Below are 7,263 nucleotides of genomic sequence, written 5' to 3'. Positions count from 1 at the left end.
GTGGAATAACCCAGATTTTGCAATAAACAAATCACCTCTAATCTTCAATAAATGGAAAGAACAAGGTATTACCCATTTACACCTCAATAACCCTCTTAAACAGCCACCTCTTATAGTAAGCATAAACAAATTTAAACATAAACTGTATGCACTACTCATTACCACCAACATCACTTTCTGTCCCATGCAATAGATGTGAAGAAGATGTACTAACATAGATAAAGAAACCTGGGTACAGTTTAGCAGAAATACCTTCATAATGAGTGAAAACACAAATACACAGACAGACAGCTACTTTCATGCACTATGGGGTCGTTATATGCTGACCAAGACAGATTTTTTTTTCTTTTCTTCTTTTTTTTTCTCTCTCTCATCTTTGTCTTGTGTAATTTCCTGTGACTTTACAAATGAAACATAATTGCATGATATATAAGTTGCATGACCTCCAGCGTCTAGGGTGAATTCCTTTTAATGGATCTCAAACAAAGTTTGGAATTCCTCCGTCTAACAGCTTCCCTTTGAGCTGTAGAAACACATGGGTATATTGGTGTTAGTATTTGGTGTTAGCAAATATTCATTATATTAGTATTTAACTTTAATTAATGGAGATGGAGTGAAGAACACAATGGTCTTTGAATTACCTGGAGAAGTATCTGTGAACTGTTCGCTGCCATCAATTCGTTGATTGAAATAACTTTGAGGCGAGTGACCATCACATTCTCTGTGGAAGACAATCAGAAAATACATATTCAACTTTATAAACAGTGTTACAAAAGAACCCAGACTAACTACTAAAGATCTGAGGACTACTTGTGTCAGTTAATGTAAAGGATCCACAGTAAGACAATAAATCACTAATACTCATGAGAGATTTGAAAGGTGAAATAAAAAAAACATAAAGGGTCAACTCACAATATAACCAACAGAAAAACATGGTGGTGGTCAGAGGCGTGCAGACATAGACATCATGCTAAAGCACCACCAACTCTGCCCTTTATCAACCAAAGTGGCCTTTTGAAACTTTATTAAAAAAAAAAAAAAAAATATATATATATATATATATATATATATATATATATTATTATTATTAAGATTTTACTGAGGCCGGTTTAAAATGATCTTTTGAAAACCTGAGCGATTAAAAACGAGTGAAAACAGAATGCCCTGAAATCAGCGAGAAGGGTATAGCTGCAGCCTGGAGCACCTCCAAAGGGGAGGAACATACCTCCAAACAGGCGGAGCCTACCTCCAAGTAGGATGGTGCTTGGTGTTACGTGGTATGGTGTTTTTCACGACGTTTTGTGCTTGTAAATAACCCTAAAGGCTAATTAATTAATCTTTTTCGTTTATTAAATGTTAATTTTTTTTATAATGCATTTTCTAAGAGTCTAAAAGCATGTTGTGCACATTGCAACCACATTTTATTTATTTAAAACGTTTAAACATTTGCCATGCTGAGAATTTTTCAAATTATAAAATAATAAATATCTAAATAATAAAGGCAGTTGTTTATTCATAGCCAATAATATTATAAATACATACACACTACACGTATTTTATTATATTGACATTTAAGAAATATAAATAATCATTAATTGTTGACTAATGTATTTATTGACATCCATGAGCTTTTTAATCACGGAGGACTTTTTGTGGCATTCGGCAGAGAAATGGAGCTGTGTTGAGTGAGGTCTCCCTGCCTTATGATGTAGACTTTTATATAATATAATATAATATAATATAATATAGTGTGATAGTGCATTCTATATTATAGCATAATAGTAATAATAATAATAATAATCATGGAAGACTTTTATTATGACATTCGCCGGAGCCGTGGTGAGAGGTCTCGCGCACAAACGCGCTCCCAGTCTTGAGCCGTATACTGTTGGTGGACTTCCCACTTGGAGGTAAGCCCCTCCCCTTTGGAGCTGTAGACCTCCCATTTCGAGGTAAGCTCCTCCCCTTTGGAGGTGCTCCAGTCTGCAGCAATACATACTTGAAATCAGCTCGCACACACCCGACGTCTCTCTTCCTCTGTCACGTGACCCCGCACGGCCGCACGCAAGGCACACTAGACGCGCTGCAGCAGCAGTTCAGTTCAGCGAGTCTTCAGCACAGCACGCACGCCAACAGATAGGCTTCTTCTCCCCCGTGTCCCACCAGCCAGGTAACATACACATCAAGTAAAATCCTACCGTTTGCCCTCTAAACCCAACGTGAAATCATTTTGTTGTGCAGTAAAATGTCTCATACAGCACCAAACTACTAAGCATCTTTAGCCGACTAGTCACCAGATAAACTAGCCGCTCTAGCCCAAATCAATGATAGATAACGTGAAAGTGAAAGTGCCCTTTACCCCCCTGAGCACTTGCCCCTGATGGAACTATGAATTCTGTTCTTTATCAGAAAATCCTACAGGAGAATGTTTAATATCAGTGTGATCTCTGAGCTCAAGCGCAGTGGGGTTATGCAGCAGGACAATCATTCAAATCAATCATTCAAAGAACGTAAGCAAAAAAAAAAAAAAAAAAAAATCAAAGTACAGTAAAAGTTCTGCTAATACCTAATGTGATTCCAATGAATATATATCACCTAGACAAAAAAAACAAAAAAAATCTTGCCTGGTGAAGTTGATCCATTTATTACTGGTGAGGGAACAGCAGTCAAGGGAGCAACAGTTGAGGGAACAGCAGTCAAGAGCACAGTAGTGGAGGTACCAGCAGTTGAGGATGCAGTAATTGTTTCTGCAAAAGAAAAAAACTAGGAGATATCTGTCTGCATATATTCAGCTAAATAGTATTTAAGCACAAATAATCCAATTACCATTACGCTTCCACCCAAATATCATCTTATCACTGGTAGTTATATTGTGTGATCCTCCAACTAACTGCAAGCATATTCTGCTCTTTATCAGAAAATCATATAGGGGGGGGGGGTTTCAATGTCAGTGTGATCCCTAAAGCTCAAGAGCAGTTGGGTTATACAGCAGGACAATCATTCCAAGCACATGAGCAAGACCACCTAAAAAGGGCAAAAAAAAAACATTTTGGAGTAGAAAACTCGGTAAAAATCAGTTCTGTAAATAACTAATTTGATTCTAATTAAAGGGTGTGACTGTAGATAACCACACCTTCACACTCTTATTTTTAATTGTTTTATACATTTATATATCCAGTTATTATTTTTACTGTTCACTTAATAATTCACTTAATAACCTTATGACCTTTGCTCTCTTTTTAACTGTCACAGTGACACAAGGCTTTGGAATCAGGAAGGTCAGAGTGTTTTCATCAACAGTGAGAGCTGTGAGGAGAACGTGACCCTGAGTGGCAGAGAAGCTTCACTGCTGTTCTGCTGTTCTGGAACCAGTGCATATGAACTAGGAGACAACAAGCTATCTGAGTGAAGTGCTGGGAACCTCTCCTCAGATAGCCAGCGCATGCCTACACGGCATAATGTCGTACACAGGTCAGAAGATCTTTCCATCCACTCTTTTCCTCCGTTTCATCTTCTCATAGACTTTAAGACACTTAAGGACTGTTTGAAACACAAGGACTGTCTGCTGTGTTCATGAAGGACACATAGCTTAACAACACCATGATAAGAACCTGTTGCTTAGACAGGCTGGAGCTGTTCACGCCATTGGAACTGGACAACAAGCTGTTAACTGGACTCTGCAGACGTAAACATATTGATAAGTTCTGTCCAATCACATGTCATTTGCATAAATGTATAACGGCTTGGATGAAGTCTGAGGGGTTCTCTTTGTCCCTCAACTGGCTTTAGTTTCTTTCTCTCTCTCTCTCTCTCTCTCTCTCTCTCTGGGTTGTGAATGTGTTGATCTATCGAGATTTGATTACACTATGTGTTGACTCGTTGATGTACTTTTACTCTTTTCTAATATATATTTATTAATATGTGTTCCTTTTATATATATCTGTAATGCTGAAACAATTTTTCCAGTAAACTTTAATATATTTTAAATTCTAAGCTCTGACTTATTGGTCATAATTTCATGTTCTGGGATTTCTCACATCAGAGTTTTATCTAAGTCATGCTGTGGTAAATTACCCTACGCAATTAATATGTATCACATAGAAAAAATAATAAATTAAACATTCTTACTTGGTGAAGTTGAACCATTTGTCACCAGCCAGGGAACAGTAGTAAAGGGAGCAACAGTTGAGGGAACAGTAGTCAGGGGTTCAGTAGTTGAGGTAAGAGCAGTCGAAGGAAAAGAGGTCGAAGGAAGTGTAGTCGAGGGAACAGCAGTTGTGGTTGTAGTAACTGTTGCTGCAGAAGAAAAAAAAGGAAATATCTGTCTACTCAAATTCAGATATACTTAGCTAGTAGTAATAAATAAAAGGGTTTAAAAAACAAATAATAACAACACCACCTAAATATCATTTGATCAGTGGTAGTTCTATTGTGGGCCCTTCCAACTGACTGAGGTAGGTGAATATACCTGCCATGTTTGGACATCAATAGATTAAACAATTTTTTAAAAATATTTTTGTTATATTTTATTTAGCACTATTTTATAGGCAGCACCCCTGGTAGTCCTTCACTTCACCTGCAACACAATGACACTACAGAAGCAGAATTATGAACACACCCCCTAGGTTAGTAACAGCGCACATTAATACGTGTATAAACGTTGTCTTCTTCACTAACAACAAAAAACGTCATATATGAGAGATGGTTCGTAGCTTTATAACGGTAAATGGATGCGTTAGCAGCTCATATGTGGAGCATCTTTTGCTCAAGTAGAGAGCAAACAGCTGGTCTTAAGTACATGATCAGGTCGAGGAGCTGCTGTTTTTGCAGGTATAGCTGCACAGCTGCACCAAGACATGGTGTGGGTACGAGAGGGAAGCACGTAGCGCATGTGTAAAAGAAAAAAAAAAAAACGCATAAATTCCAATTTAACTGTTTACATTCATGGATTTGGCATGTTCACACAGTCAAAAAATCAGATCTGAGCCACATTGAGCAAAAAATCTGATTTGAGTCACTTCATCTTGGTAATGTGAATGTAGCCAAAGAGTATAAAAATTTTGACAAGGGGTGACCAGCTTTTGCATTCCACTTTATACATACACTGCCTGGCCTAAAAAAAGGTCAGTACTATTTAATTTTATTATTATTTATTTATTATTTATTTTATTTATTATTTTTATTATTAAATATTATTATTTTATTTTTAGTTTTTTAATTTATTATTACTATTTAATTTTATTTATTGCATTCCACTTTATACATACACTTTATACAGTCATATGAAAAGGTTTGGGCACCCCTATTAATGTTAATAATTTTTAGTTCTAAATATTTGGGTGTTTGCAACAGCCATTTCAGTTTGATATATCTAATAACTGATAGACACAGTAATATTTCAGGATTGAAATGAGGTTTATTGTTCTAACATAAAATGTGCAATATGCATTAAACCAAAATTTGAAAAAAGTATGTGCACCCTTATCATTTTATTGATTTGAATACTCCTAACTATTTTTACTGACTTACTGAAGCACAAAATTGGTTTGGTAACCTCATTGAGCTTTGAACTTTATAGCCAGGTGTATCCAGTCATGAGAAAAGGTATTTAAGGTGGCCAATTGCAAGTTGTTCTCCTATTTGAATCTCCTCTGAAGAGTGGCATCATGGGCTCATCAAAACAACTCTCAAATGATCTAAAAACAAAGATTGTTCAACATAGTTGTTCAGGGGAAGGATACAAAAAGTTGTAGTAAGGAAATGGAAGAGCACAGGGACAGTTCTTGTTAAGCCCAGAAGTGGCAGGCCAAGAAAAATATCAGAAAGGCAGAGAAGAAGAATGGTGAGAACAGTCAAGGACAATCCACAGACCACCTCCAAAGAGATGCAGCATCATCTTGCTGCAGATGGTGTCACTGTGCATAGGTCAACAATACAGCGCACTTTGCAAGAATTTTCTGTTAGTACAATAAACCTCATTTAAATCCTGAAATATTACTGTGTCCATCAGTTATTAGATATATCAAACTAAAATGGTTGCAAACACCCAAATATTTAGAACTAAAAAGGATTAAGATTAATAGGGGTGCCCAAACCTTTTCATATGACTGTACACACACTGCCTTGCCTAAAAAAAGGTCAGTACTACTTAAATTTGCCTGGGAGCTTAAAGATTCTCTGACTCTGGAGGTCCAAATCAATCCGTGTATCATTCGTTCGTTTGATATTTAACTGAGAATCAAAATCGGAAAATTAAAAAAAGTTATTATTCCGTATATATCCGTTTTTTAATATAATACCCGAAAACACAGATAACAGCTTGTGTTTTTTATTTGATGGTCCAAACAAAAATGGAAAACTAAAAAAACGAATCAGAAGCGGAACTTGATTTTTATTTTTCACCAGCGTTTTATTCGGATTACATTACATGCTTACTGCAGTAACACACAGACAGTAATCCTTTATCAGTAAAAGTGTAACACTCGGACAAGGATTTAAAGATGAAAACGCAGAGTTTATTAACAGAAGTCCACAAGGCAAGCTCAGAGTCAAAAACAGGCAAAAATGTCAAAAACCAGATTACAAAATCCACAAGGCAAAAATCAGAGTCAGACAGGCAAAGGGTCGAAACCAGAAAATACATACAATAAACCAGATAGAGACACGGAGAGTGGCAAATACCTCGCAAGGAGGCAGAGTTAGAGTTCAGGTATATATACAGTGGCTAATGAGCTATTCAGGTGTGTGTGTGTGTGTGTGTGTGTGTGGGAGGAGTCAGTTCAATAGTCCGGAGATGCTGATCTCTGAATGCTGGAACGACCAGTAGGCGTGACAAAAAGGTTTATTTCCTTTATTCATGATCGAAATTTGCTGCATTTATGTTCATGTTCATACAAAACCCGAAAATAAAATGCAGCAGAAACCCTACGAAGTAGAGTTTAATTTATCCCGATGCCCGAGCTGAACTTTCCATCATATTCTTCAGACTGGCGTAGGCGTCTTAATAATAAACCTTTTACTGATAACGGATGACTGTCTGTGTTTTACTAATAAGACGCTGGTGAAAAATATAAATGAAGTTTGGCTTCTGATGCATTTTTTAAATGTCCAGTTTTTGTTTGGGTCATCAAATAAAAAACAGAAAATACAAGCCGTTATTTGTTTTTTTTGGTATTATATTCAAAAATGAAAAACAAAATAATGATTTTTTTTTTATTGCAGATTTTGATACTTAATTGAATATGAAATTAAAAAATGATACAC

Source organism: Astyanax mexicanus, chromosome 8 (genome assembly GCF_023375975.1).
Source record: "Astyanax mexicanus isolate ESR-SI-001 chromosome 8, AstMex3_surface, whole genome shotgun sequence".
In the NCBI taxonomy this organism is placed as follows: Eukaryota; Metazoa; Chordata; class Actinopteri; order Characiformes; family Acestrorhamphidae; genus Astyanax; species Astyanax mexicanus.
This window is presented reverse-complemented; position numbering follows the sequence as displayed.